The sequence below is a fragment of the Lissotriton helveticus genome, chromosome 8 (assembly GCF_964261635.1).
Source record: "Lissotriton helveticus chromosome 8, aLisHel1.1, whole genome shotgun sequence".
Lineage (NCBI taxonomy): Eukaryota > Metazoa > Chordata > Amphibia > Caudata > Salamandridae > Lissotriton > Lissotriton helveticus.
Window position 1 is genome coordinate 1616095054 of NC_136069.1, and position 13128 is coordinate 1616108181.

Consider the following 13128-nt stretch of genomic DNA (forward strand, 5'->3'; position numbering starts at 1 on the left):
AGATACTCTGTCCATCACCACCCCCTTTTTGAAAATATTTTGGCCACCATGAGTGTGGAAGGGTATGCTCAGACATGAGTCCCTTGCTCACTGCACCATCAGGATTCAAGCAAGCCGGGCCGAAGACGGCTGTAATGCCAGAAACCGGTCCCCGGAAGCTTGTTTCCTTTCCAGTGAAGAATTGGCTTGGTAGTTTGGTCTGCCCTGTTCCCATGATACACTGGGCCAGGGACAGACTAATTTGCATATAGCCAGGTTCTGAACTGGGATGGTGCAGTGAGCTAAAAAACGGTGATGGATCAAGCCCTGATCTGTTGACTGGGTAGGAGTGTTCTGATTAACTCAGATACTCTGTCCATCACCACCCCCTTTTTGAAATAATTTTGGCCACCATGAGTGTGGAAGGGTATGCTCAGACATGAGTCCCTTGCTCACTGCACCATCAGGATTCAAGCAAGCCGGGCCGAAGACGGCTGTAATGCCAGAAACCGGTCCCCGGAAGCTTGTTTCCTTTCCAGTGAAGAATTGGCTTGGTAGTTTGGTCTGCCCTGTTCCCATGATGCACTGGGCCAGGGACAGACTAATTTGCATATAGCCAGGTTCTGAACTGGGATGGTGCAGTGAGCTAAAAAACGGTGATGGATCAAGCCCTGATCTGTTGACTGGGTAGGAGTGTTCTGATTAACTCAGATACTCTGTCCATCACCACCCCCTTTTTGAAATTATTTTGGCCACCATGAGTGTGGAAGGGTATGCTCAGACATGAGTCCCTTGCTCACTGCACCATCAGGATTCAAGCAAGCCGGGCCGAAGACGGCTGTAATGCCAGAAACCGGTCCCCGGAAGCTTGTTTCCTTTCCAGTGAAGAATTGGCTTGGTAGTTTGGTCTGCCCTGTTCCCATGATGCACTGGGCCAGGGACAGACTAATTTGCATATAGCCAGGTTCTGAACTGGGATGGTGCAGTGAGGTAAAAAACGGTGATGGATCAAGCCCTGATCTGTTGACTGGGTAGGAGTGTTCTGATTAACTCAGATACTCTGTCCATCACCACCCCCTTTTTGAAATTATTTTGGCCACCATGAGTGTGGAAGGGTATGCTCAGACATGAGTCCCTTGCTCACTACACCATCAGGATTCAAGCAAGCCGGGCCGAAGACGGCTGTAATGCCAGAAACCGGTCCCCGGAAGCTTGTTTCCTTTCCAGTGAAGAATTGGCTTGGTAGTTTGGTCTGCCCTGTTCCCATGATGCACTGGGCCAGGGACAGACTAATTTGCATATAGCCAGGTTCTGAACTGGGATGGTGCAGTGAGCTAAAAAACGGTGATGGATCAAGCCCTGATCTGTTGACTGGGTAGGAGTGTTCTGATTAACTCAGATACTCTGTCCATCACCACCCTCTTTTTGAAATTATTTTGGCCACCATGAGTGTGGAAGGGTATGCTCAGACATGAGTCCCTTGCTCACTGCACCATCAGGATTCAAGCAAGCCGGGCCGAAGACGGCTGTAATGCCAGAAACCGGTCCCCGGAAGCTTGTTTCCTTTCCAGTGAAGAATTGGCTTGGTAGTTTGGTCTGCCCTGTTTCCATGATGCACTGGGCCAGGGACAGACTAATTTGCATATAGCCAGGTTCTGAACTGGGATGGTGCAGTGAGCTAAAAAACGGTGATGGATCAAGCCCTGATCTGTTGACTGGGTAGGAGTGTTCTGATTAACTCAGATACTCTGTCCATCACCATCCCCTTTTTGAAATTATTTTGGCCACCATGAGTGTGGAAGGGTATGCTCAGACATGAGTCCCTTGCTCACTGCACCATCAGGATTCAAGCAAGCCGGGCCGAAGACAGCTGTAATGCCAGAAACCGGTCCCCGGAAGCTTGTTTCCTTTCCAGTGAAGAATTGGCTTGGTAGTTTGGTCTGCCCTGTTCCCATGATGCACTGGGCCAGGGACAGACTAATTTGCATATAGCCAGGTTCTGAACTGGGATGGTGCAGTGAGCTAAAAAACAGTGATGGATCAAGCCCTGATCTGTTGACTGGGTAGGAGTGTTCTGATTAACTCAGATACTCTGTCCATCACCACCCCCTTTTTGAAAATATTTTGGCCACCATGAGTGTGGAAGGGTATGCTCAGACATGAGTCCCTTGCTCACTGCACCATCAGGATTCAAGCAAGCCGGGCCGAAGACGGCTGTAATGCCAGAAACCGGTCCCCGGAAGCTTGTTTCCTTTCCAGTGAAGAATTGGCTTGGTAGTTTGGTCTGCCCTGTTCCCATGATGCACTGGGCCAGGGACAGACTAATTTGCATATAGCCAGGTTCTGAACTGGAATGGTGCAGTGAGCTAAAAAACGGTGATGGATCAAGCCCTGATCTGTTGACTGGGTAGGAGTGTTCTGATTAACTCAGATACTCTGTCCATCACCACCCCCTTTTTGAAATTATTTTGGCCACCATGAGTGTGGAAGGGTATGCTCAGACATGAGTCCCTTGCTCACTGCACCATCAGGATTCAAGCAAGCCGGGCCGAAGACGGCTGTAATGCCAGAAACCGGTCCCCGGAAGCTTGTTTCCTTTCCAGTGAAGAATTGGCTTGGTAGTTTGGTCTGCCCTGTTCCCATGATGCACTGGGCCAGGGACAGACTAATTTGCATATAGCCAGGTTCTGAACTGGGATGGTGCAGTGAGCTAAAAAACGGTGATGGATCAAGCCCTGATCTGTTGACTGGGTAGGAGTGTTCTGATTAACTCAGATACTCTGTCCATCACCACCCCCTTTTTGAAAATATTTTGGCCACCATGAGTGTGGAAGGGTATGCTCAGACATGAGTCCCTTGCTCACTGCACCATCAGGATTCAAGCAAGCCGGGCCGAAGACGGCTGTAATGCCAGAAACCGGTCCCCGGAAGCTTGTTTCCTTTCCAGTGAAGAATTGGCTTGGTAGTTTGGTCTGCCCTGTTCCCATGATGCACTGGGCCAGGGACAGACTAATTTGCATATAGCCAGGTTCTGAACTGGGATGGTGCAGTGAGCTAAAAAACGGTTATGGATCAAGCCCTGATCTGTTGACTGAGTAGGAGTGTTCTGATTAACTCAGATACTCTGTCCATCACCACCCCCTTTTTGAAATTATTTTGGCCACCATGAGTGTGGAAGGGTATGCTCAGGTATGAGTCCCTTGCTCACTGCACCATCAGGAATCAAGCAAGCCGGGCCGAAGACGGCTGTAATGCCAGAAACCGGTCCCCGGAAGCTTGTTTCCTTTCCAGTGAAGAATTGGCTTGGTAGTTTGGTCTGCCCTGTTCCCATGATGCACTGGGCCAGGGACAGACTAATTTGCATATAGCCAGGTTCTGAACTGGGATGGTGCAGTGAGCTAAAAAACGGTGATGGATCAAGCCCTGATCTGTTGACTGGGTAGGAGTGTTCCGATTAACTCAGATACTCTGTCCATCACCACCCCCTTTTTGAAATTATTTTGGCCACCATGAGTGTGGAAGGGTATGCTCAGACATGAGTCCCTTGCTCACTGCACCATCAGGATTCAAGCAAGCCGGGCCGAAGACGGCTGTAATGCCAGAAACCGGTCCCCGGAAGCTTGTTTCCTTTCCAGTGAAGAATTGGCTTGGTAGTTTGGTCTGCCCTGTTCCCATGATGCACTGGGCCAGGGACAGACTAATTTGCATATAGCCAGGTTCTGAACTGGGATGGTGCAGTGAGCTAAAAAACGGTGATGGATCAAGCCCTGATCTGTTGACTGGGTAGGAGTGTTCTGATTAACTCAGATACTCTGTCCATCACCACCCCCTTTTTGAAAATATTTTGGCCACCATGAGTGTGGAAGGGTATGCTCAGACATGAGTCCCTTGCTCACTGCACCATCAGGATTCAAGCAAGCCGGGCCGAAGACGGCTGTAATGCCAGAAACCGGTCCCCGGAAGCTTGTTTCCTTTCCAGTGAAGAATTGGCTTGGTAGTTTGGTCTGCCCTGTTCCCATGATGCACTGGGCCAGGGACAGACTAATTTGCATATAGCCAGGTTCTGAACTGGGATGGTGCAGTGAGCTAAAAAACGGTTATGGATCAAGCCCTGATCTGTTGACTGGGTAGGAGTGTTCTGATTAACTCAGATACTCTGTCCATCACCACCCCCTTTTTGAAATTATTTTGGCCACCATGAGTGTGGAAGGGTATGCTCAGGTATGAGTCCCTTGCTCACTGCACCATCAGGATTCAAGCAAGCCGGGCCGAAGACGGCTGTAATGCCAGAAACCGGTCCCCGGAAGCTTGTTTCCTTTCCAGTGAAGAATTGGCTTGGTAGTTTGGTCTGCCCTGTTCCCATGATGCACTGGGCCAGGGACAGACTAATTTGCATATAGCCAGGTTCTGAACTGGGATGGTGCAGTGAGCTAAAAAACAGTGATGGATCAAGCCCTGATCTGTTGACTGGGTAGGAGTGTTCTGATTAACTCAGATACTCTGTCCATCACCACCCCCTTTTTGAAAATATTTTGGCCACCATGAGTGTGGAAGGGTATGCTCAGACATGAGTCCCTTGCTCACTGCACCATCAGGATTCAAGCAAGCCGGGCCGAAGACGGCTGTAATGCCAGAAACCGGTCCCCGGAAGCTTGTTTCCTTTCCAGTGAAGAATTGGCTTGGTAGTTTGGTCTGCCCTGTTCCCATGATGCACTGGGCCAGGGACAGACTAATTTGCATATAGCCAGGTTCTGAACTGGAAAGGTGCAGTGAGCTAAAAAACGGTGATGGATCAAGCCCTGATCTGTTGACTGGGTAGGAGTGTTCTGATTAACTCAGATACTCTGTCCATCACCACCCCCTTTTTGAAATTATTTTGGCCACCATGAGTGTGGAAGGGTATGCTCAGACATGAGTCCCTTGCTCACTGCACCATCAGGATTCAAGCAAGCCGGGCCGAAGACGGCTGTAATGCCAGAAACCGGTCCCCGGAAGCTTGTTTCCTTTCCAGTGAAGAATTGGTTTGGTAGTTTGGTCTGCCCTGTTCCCATGATGCACTGGGCCAGGGACAGACTAATTTGCATATAGCCAGGTTCTGAACTGGGATGGTGCAGTGAGCTAAAAAACGGTGATGGATCAAGCCCTGATCTGTTGACTGGGTAGGAGTGTTCTGATTAACTCAGATACTCTGTCCATCACCACCCCCTTTTTGAAAATATTTTGGCCACCATGAGTGTGGAAGGGTATGCTCAGACATGAGTCCCTTGCTCACTGCACCATCAGGATTCAAGCAAGCCGGGCCGAAGACGGCTGTAATGCCAGAAACCGGTCCCCGGAAGCTTGTTTCCTTTCCAGTGAAGAATTGGCTTGGTAGTTTGGTCTGCCCTGTTCCCATGATGCACTGGGCCAGGGACAGACTAATTTGCATATAGCCAGGTTCTGAACTGGGATGGTGCAGTGAGCTAAAAAACGGTTATGGATCAAGCCCTGATCTGTTGACTGAGTAGGAGTGTTCTGATTAACTCAGATACTCTGTCCATCACCACCCCCTTTTTGAAATTATTTTGGCCACCATGAGTGTGGAAGGGTATGCTCAGGTATGAGTCCCTTGCTCACTGCACCATCAGGATTCAAGCAAGCCGGGCCGAAGACGGCTGTAATGCCAGAAACCGGTCCCCGGAAGCTTGTTTCCTTTCCAGTGAAGAATTGGCTTGGTAGTTTGGTCTGCCCTGTTCCCATGATGCACTGGGCCAGGGACAGACTAATTTGCATATAGCCAGGTTCTGAACTGGGATGGTGCAGTGAGCTAAAAAACGGTGATGGATCAAGCCCTGATCTGTTGACTGGGTAGGAGTGTTCCGATTAACTCAGATACTCTGTCCATCACCACCCCCTTTTTGAAATTATTTTGGCCACCATGAGTGTGGAAGGGTATGCTCAGACATGAGTCCCTTGCTCACTGCACCATCAGGATTCAAGCAAGCCGGGCCGAAGACGGCTGTAATGCCAGAAACCGGTCCCCGGAAGCTTGTTTCCTTTCCAGTGAAGAATTGGCTTGGTAGTTTGGTCTGCCCTGTTCCCATGATGCACTGGGCCAGGGACAGACTAATTTGCATATAGCCAGGTTCTGAACTGGGATGGTGCAGTGAGCTAAAAAACGGTGATGGATCAAGCCCTGATCTGTTGACTGGGTAGGAGTGTTCTGATTAACTCAGATACTCTGTCCATCACCACCCCCTTTTTGAAAATATTTTGGCCACCATGAGTGTGGAAGGGTATGCTCAGACATGAGTCCCTTGCTCACTGCACCATCAGGATTCAAGCAAGCCGGGCCGAAGACGGCTGTAATGCCAGAAACCGGTCCCCGGAAGCTTGTTTCCTTTCCAGTGAAGAATTGGCTTGGTAGTTTGGTCTGCCCTGTTCCCATGATGCACTGGGCCAGGGACAGACTAATTTGCATATAGCCAGGTTCTGAACTGGGATGGTGCAGTGAGCTAAAAAACGGTTATGGATCAAGCCCTGATCTGTTGACTGGGTAGGAGTGTTCTGATTAACTCAGATACTCTGTCCATCACCACCCCCTTTTTGAAATTATTTTGGCCACCATGAGTGTGGAAGGGTATGCTCAGGTATGAGTCCCTTGCTCACTGCACCATCAGGATTCAAGCAAGCCGGGCCGAAGACGGCTGTAATGCCAGAAACCGGTCCCCGGAAGCTTGTTTCCTTTCCAGTGAAGAATTGGCTTGGTAGTTTGGTCTGCCCTGTTCCCATGATGCACTGGGCCAGGGACAGACTAATTTGCATATAGCCAGGTTCTGAACTGGGATGGTGCAGTGAGCTAAAAAACGGTGATGGATCAAGCCCTGATCTGTTGACTGGGTAGGAGTGTTCCGATTAACTCAGATACTCTGTCCATCACCACCCCCTTTTTGAAATTATTTTGGCCACCATGAGTGTGGAAGGGTATGCTCAGACATGAGTCCCTTGCTCACTGCACCATCAGGATTCAAGCAAGCCGGGCCGAAGACGGCTGTAATGCCAGAAACCGGTCCCCGGAAGCTTGTTTCCTTTCCAGTGAAGAATTGGCTTGGTAGTTTGGTCTGCCCTGTTCCCATGATGCACTGGGCCAGGGACAGACTAATTTGCATATAGCCAGGTTCTGAACTGGGATGGTGCAGTGAGCTAAAAAACGGCGATGGATCAAGCCCTGATCTGTTGACTGGGTAGGAGTGTTCCGATTAACTCAGATACTCTGTCCATCACCACCCCCTTTTTGAAATAATTTTGGCCACCATGAGTGTGGAAGGGTATGCTCAGACATGAGTCCCTTGCTCACTGCACCATCAGGATTCAAGCAAGCCGGGCCGAAGACGGCTGTAATGCCAGAAACCGGTCCCCGGAAGCTTGTTTCCTTTCCAGTGAAGAATTGGCTTGGTAGTTTGGTCTGCCCTGTTCCCATGATGCACTGGGCCAGGGACAGACTAATTTGCATATAGCCAGGTTCTGAACTGGGATGGTGCAGTGAGCTAAAAAACGGTGATGGATCAAGCCCTGATCTGTTGACTGGGTAGGAGTGTTCTGATTAACTCAGATACTCTGTCCATCACCACCCCCTTTTTGAAATTATTTTGGCCACCATGAGTGTGGAAGGGTATGCTCAGACATGAGTCCCTTGCTCACTGCACCATCAGGATTCAAGCAAGCCGGGCCGAAGACGGCTGTAATGCCAGAAACCGGTCCCCGGAAGCTTGTTTCCTTTCCAGTGAAGAATTGGCTTGGTAGTTTGGTCTGCCCTGTTCCCATGATGCACTGGGCCAGGGACAGACTAATTTGCATATAGCCAGGTTCTGAACTGGGATGGTGCAGTGAGCTAAAAAATGGTGATGGATCAAGCCCTGATCTGTTGACTGGGTAGGAGTGTTCCGATTAACTCAGATACTCTGTCCATCACCACCCCCTTTTTGAAATTATTTTGGCCACCATGAGTGTGGAAGGGTATGCTCAGACATGAGTCCCTTGCTCACTGCACCATCAGGATTCAAGCAAGCCGGGCCGAAGACGGCTGTAATGCCAGAAACCGGTCCCCGGAAGCTTGTTTCCTTTCCAATGAAGAATTGGCTTGGTAGTTTGGTCTGCCCTGTTCCCATGATGCACTGGGCCAGGGACAGACTAATTTGCATATAGCCAGGTTCTGAACTGGGATGGTGCAGTGAGCTAAAAAATGGTGATGGATCAAGCCCTGATCTGTTGACTGGGTAGGAGTGTTCCGATTAACTCAGATACTCTGTCCATCACCACCCCCTTTTTGAAATTATTTTGGCCACCATGAGTGTGGAAGGGTATGCTCAGACATGAGTCCCTTGCTCACTGCACCATCAGGATTCAAGCAAGCCGGGCCGAAGACGGCTGTAATGCCAGAAACCGGTCCCCGGAAGCTTGTTTCCTTTCCATTGAAGAATTGGCTTGGTAGTTTGGTCTGCCCTGTTCCCATGATGCACTAGGCCAGGGACAGACTAATTTGCATATAGCCAGGTTCTGAACTGGGATGGTGCAGTGAGCTAAAAAACGGTGATGGATCAAGCCCTGATCTGTTGACTGGGTAGGAGTGTTCTGATTAACTCAGATACTCTGTCCATCACCACCCCCTTTTTGAAATAATTTTGGCCACCATGAGTGTGGAAGGGTATGCTCAGACATGAGTCCCTTGCTCACTGCACCATCAGGATTCAAGCAAGCTGGGCCGAAGACGGCTGTAATGCCAGAAACCGGTCCCCGGAAGCTTGTTTCCTTTCCAGTGAAGAATTGGCTTGGTAGTTTGGTCTGCCCTGTTCCCATGATGCACTGGGCCAGGGACAGACTAATTTGCATATAGCCAGGTTCTGAACTGGGATGGTGCAGTGAGCTAAAAAACGGTGATGGATCAAGCCCTGATCTGTTGACTGGGTAGGAGTGTTCTGATTAACTCAGATACTCTGTCCATCACCACCCCCTTTTTGAAATTATTTTGGCCACCATGAGTGTGGAAGGGTATGCTCAGACATGAGTCCCTTGCTCACTGCACCATCAGGATTCAAGCAAGCCGGGCCGAAGACGGCTGTAATGCCAGAAACCGGTCCCCGGAAGCTTGTTTCCTTTCCAGTGAAGAATTGGCTTGGTAGTTTGGTCTGCCCTGTTCCCATGATGCACTGGGCCAGGGACAGACTAATTTGCATATAGCCAGGTTCTGAACTGGGATGGTGCAGTGAGCTAAAAAACGGTGATGGATCAAGCCCTGATCTGTTGACTGGGAAGGAGTGTTCTGATTAACTCAGATACTCTGTCCATCACCACCCCCTTTTTGAAATTATTTTGGCCACCATGAGTGTGGAAGGGTATGCTCAGACATGAGTCCCTTGCTCACTGCACCATCAGGATTCAAGCAAGCCGGGCCGAAGACGGCTGTAATGCCAGAAACCGGTCCCCGGAAGCTTGTTTCCTTTCCAGTGAAGAATTGGCTTGGTAGTTTGGTCTGCCCTGTTCCCATGATGCACTGGGCCAGGGACAGACTAATTTGCATATAGCCAGGTTCTGAACTGGGATGGTGCAGTGAGCTAAAAAACGGTGATGGATCAAGCCCTGATCTGTTGACTGGGTAGGAGTGTTCTGATTAACTCAGATACTCTGTCCATCACCATCCCCTTTTTGAAATTATTTTGGCCACCATGAGTGTGGAAGGGTATGCTCAGACATGAGTCCCTTGCTCACTGCACCATCAGGATTCAAGCAAGCCGGGCCGAAGACGGCTGTAATGCCAGAAACCGGTCCCCGGAAGCTTGTTTCCTTTCCAGTGAAGAATTGGCTTGGTAGTTTGGTCTGCCCTGTTCCCATGATGCACTGGGCCAGGGACAGACTAATTTGCATATAGCCAGGTTCTGAACTGGGATGGTGCAGTGAGCTAAAAAACGGTGATGGATCAAGCCCTGATCTGTTGACTGGGTAGGAGTGTTCTGATTAACTCAGATACTCTGTCCATCACCACCCCCTTTTTGAAAATATTTTGGCCACCATGAGTGTGGAAGGGTATGCTCAGACATGAGTCCCTTGCTCACTGCACCATCAGGATTCAAGCAAGCCGGGCCGAAGACGGCTGTAATGCCAGAAACCGGTCCCCGGAAGCTTGTTTCCTTTCCAGTGAAGAATTGGCTTGGTAGTTTGGTCTGCCCTGTTCCCATGATGCACTGGGCCAGGGACAGACTAATTTGCATATAGCCAGGTTCTGAACTGGGATGGTGCAGTGAGCTAAAAAACGGTGATGGATCAAGCCCTGATCTGTTGACTGGGTAGGAGTGTTCTGATTAACTCAGATACTCTGTCCATCACCACCCCCTTTTTGAAATTATTTTGGCCACCATGAGTGTGGAAGGGTATGCTCAGACATGAGTCCCTTGCTCACTGCACCATCAGGATTCAAGCAAGCCGGGCCGAAGACGGCTGTAATGCCAGAAACCGGTCCCCGGAAGCTTGTTTCTTTTCCAGTGAAGAATTGGCTTGGTAGTTTGGTCTGCCCTGTTCCCATGATGCACTGGGCCAGGGACAGACTAATTTGCATATAGCCAGGTTCTGAACTGGGATGGTGCAGTGAGCTAAAAAACGGTGATGGATCAAGCCCTGATCTGTTGACTGGGTAGGAGTGTTCCGATTAACTCCGATGCTCTGTCCATCACCACCCCCTTTTTGAAATTATTTTGGCCACCATGAGTGTGGAAGGGTATGCTCAGACATGAGTCCCTTGCTCACTGCACCATCAGGATTCAAGCAAGCCGGGCCAAAGACGGCTGTAATGCCAGACACCGGTCCCCGGAAGCTTGTTTCCTTTCCAGTGAAGAATTGGCTTGGTAGTTTGGTCTGCCCTGTTCCCATGATGCACTGGGCCAGGGACAGACTAATTTGCATATAGCCAGGTTCTGAAGTGGGATGGTGCAGTGAGCTAAAAAACGGTGATGGATCAAGCCCTGATCTGTTGACTGGGTAGGAGTGTTCTGATTAACTCAGATACTCTGTCCATCACCACCCCCTTTTTGAAATTATTTTGGCCACCATGAGTGTGGAAGGGTATGCTCAGACATGAGTCCCTTGCTCACTGCACCATCAGGATTCAAGCAAGCCGGGCCGAAGACGGCTGTAATGCCAGAAACCGGTCCCCGGAAGTTTGTTTCCTTTCCAGTGAAGAATTGGCTTGGTAGTTTGGTCTGCCCTGTTCCCATGATGCACTGGGCCAGGGACAGACTAATTTGCATATAGCCAGGTTCTGAACTGGGATGGTGCAGTGAGCTAAAAAACGTTGATGGATCAAGCCCTGAACTGTTGACTGGGTAGGAGTGTTCTTATTAACTCAGATACTCTGTCCATCACCACCCCCTTTTTTAAATTATGTTGGCCACCATGAGTGTGGAAGGGTATGCTCAGACATGAGTCCCTTGCTCACTGCACCATCAGGATTCAAGCAAGCCGGGCCGAAGACGGCTGTAATGCCAGAAACCGGTCCCCGGAAGCTTGTTTCCTTTCCAGTGAAGAATTGGCTTTGTAGTTTGGTCTGCCCTGTTCCCATGATGCACTGGGCCAGGGACAGACTAATTTGCATATAGCCAGGTTCTGAACTGGGATGGTGCAGTGAGCTAAAAAACGGTGATGGATCAAGCCCTGATCTGTTGACTGGGTAGGAGTGTTCTGATTAACTCAGATACTCTGTCCATCACCACCCCCTTTTTGAAATTATTTTGGCCACCATGAGTGTGGAAGGGTATGCTCAGACATGAGTCCCTTGCTCACTGCACCATCAGGATTCAAGCAAGCCGGGCCGAAGACGGCTGTAATGCCAGAAACCGGTCCCCGGAAGCTTGTTTCCTTTCCAGTGAAGAATTGGCTTGGTAGTTTGGTCTGCCCTGTTCCCATGATGCACTGGGCCAGGGACAGACTAATTTGCATATAGCCAGGTTCTGAACTGGGATGGTGCAGTGAGCTAAAAAACGGTGATGGATCAAGCCCTGATCTGTTGACTGGGTAGGAGTGTTCTGATTAACTCAGATACTCTGTCCATCACCACCCCCTTTTTGAAAATATTTTGGCCACCATGAGTGTGGAAGGGTATGCTCAGAAATGAGTCCCTTGCTCACTGCACCATCAGGATTCAAGCAAGCCGGGCCGAAGACGGCTGTAATGCCAGAAACCGGTCCCCGGAAGGTTGTTTCCTTTCCAGTGAAGAATTGGCTTGGTAGTTTGGTCTGCCCTGTTCCCATGATGCACTGGGCCAGGGACAGACTAATTTGCATATAGCCAGGTTCTGAACTGGGATGGTGCAGTGAGCTAAAAAACGGTTATGGATCAAGCCCTGATCTGTTGACTGGGTAGGAGTGTTCTGATTAACTCAGATACTCTGTCCATCACCACCCCCTTTTTGAAATTATTTTGGCCACCATGAGTGTGGAAGGGTATGCTCAGGTATGAGTCCCTTGCTCACTGCACCATCAGGATTCAAGCAAGCCGGGCTGAAGACGGCTGTAATGCCAGAAACCGGTCCCCGGAAGCTTGTTTCCTTTCCAGTGAAGAATTGGCTTGGTAGTTTGGTCTGCCCTGTTCCCATGATGCACTGGGCCAGGGACAGACTAATTTGCATATAGCCAGGTTCTGAACTGGGATGGTGCAGTGAGCTAAAAAACGGTGATGGATCAAGCCCTGATCTGTTGACTGGGTAGGAGTGTTCTGATTAACTCAGATACTCTGTCCATCACCACCCCCTTTTTGAAATTATTTTGGCCACCATGAGTGTGGAAGGGTATGCTCAGACATGAGTCCCTTGCTCACTGCACCATCAGGATTCAAGCAAGCTGGGCCGAAGACGGCTGTAATGCCAGAAACCGGTCCCCGGAAGCTTGTTTCCTTTCCAGTGAAAAATTGGCTTGGTAGTTTGGTCTGCCCTGTTCCCATGATGCACTGGGCCAGGGACAGACTAATTTGCATATAGCCAGGTTCTGAACTGGGATGGTGCAGTGAGCTAAAAAACGGTGATGGATCAAGCCCTGATCTGTTGACTGGGTAGGAGTGTTCTGATTAACTCAGATACTCTGTCCATCACCACCCCCTTTTTGAAAATATTTTGGCCACCATGAGTGT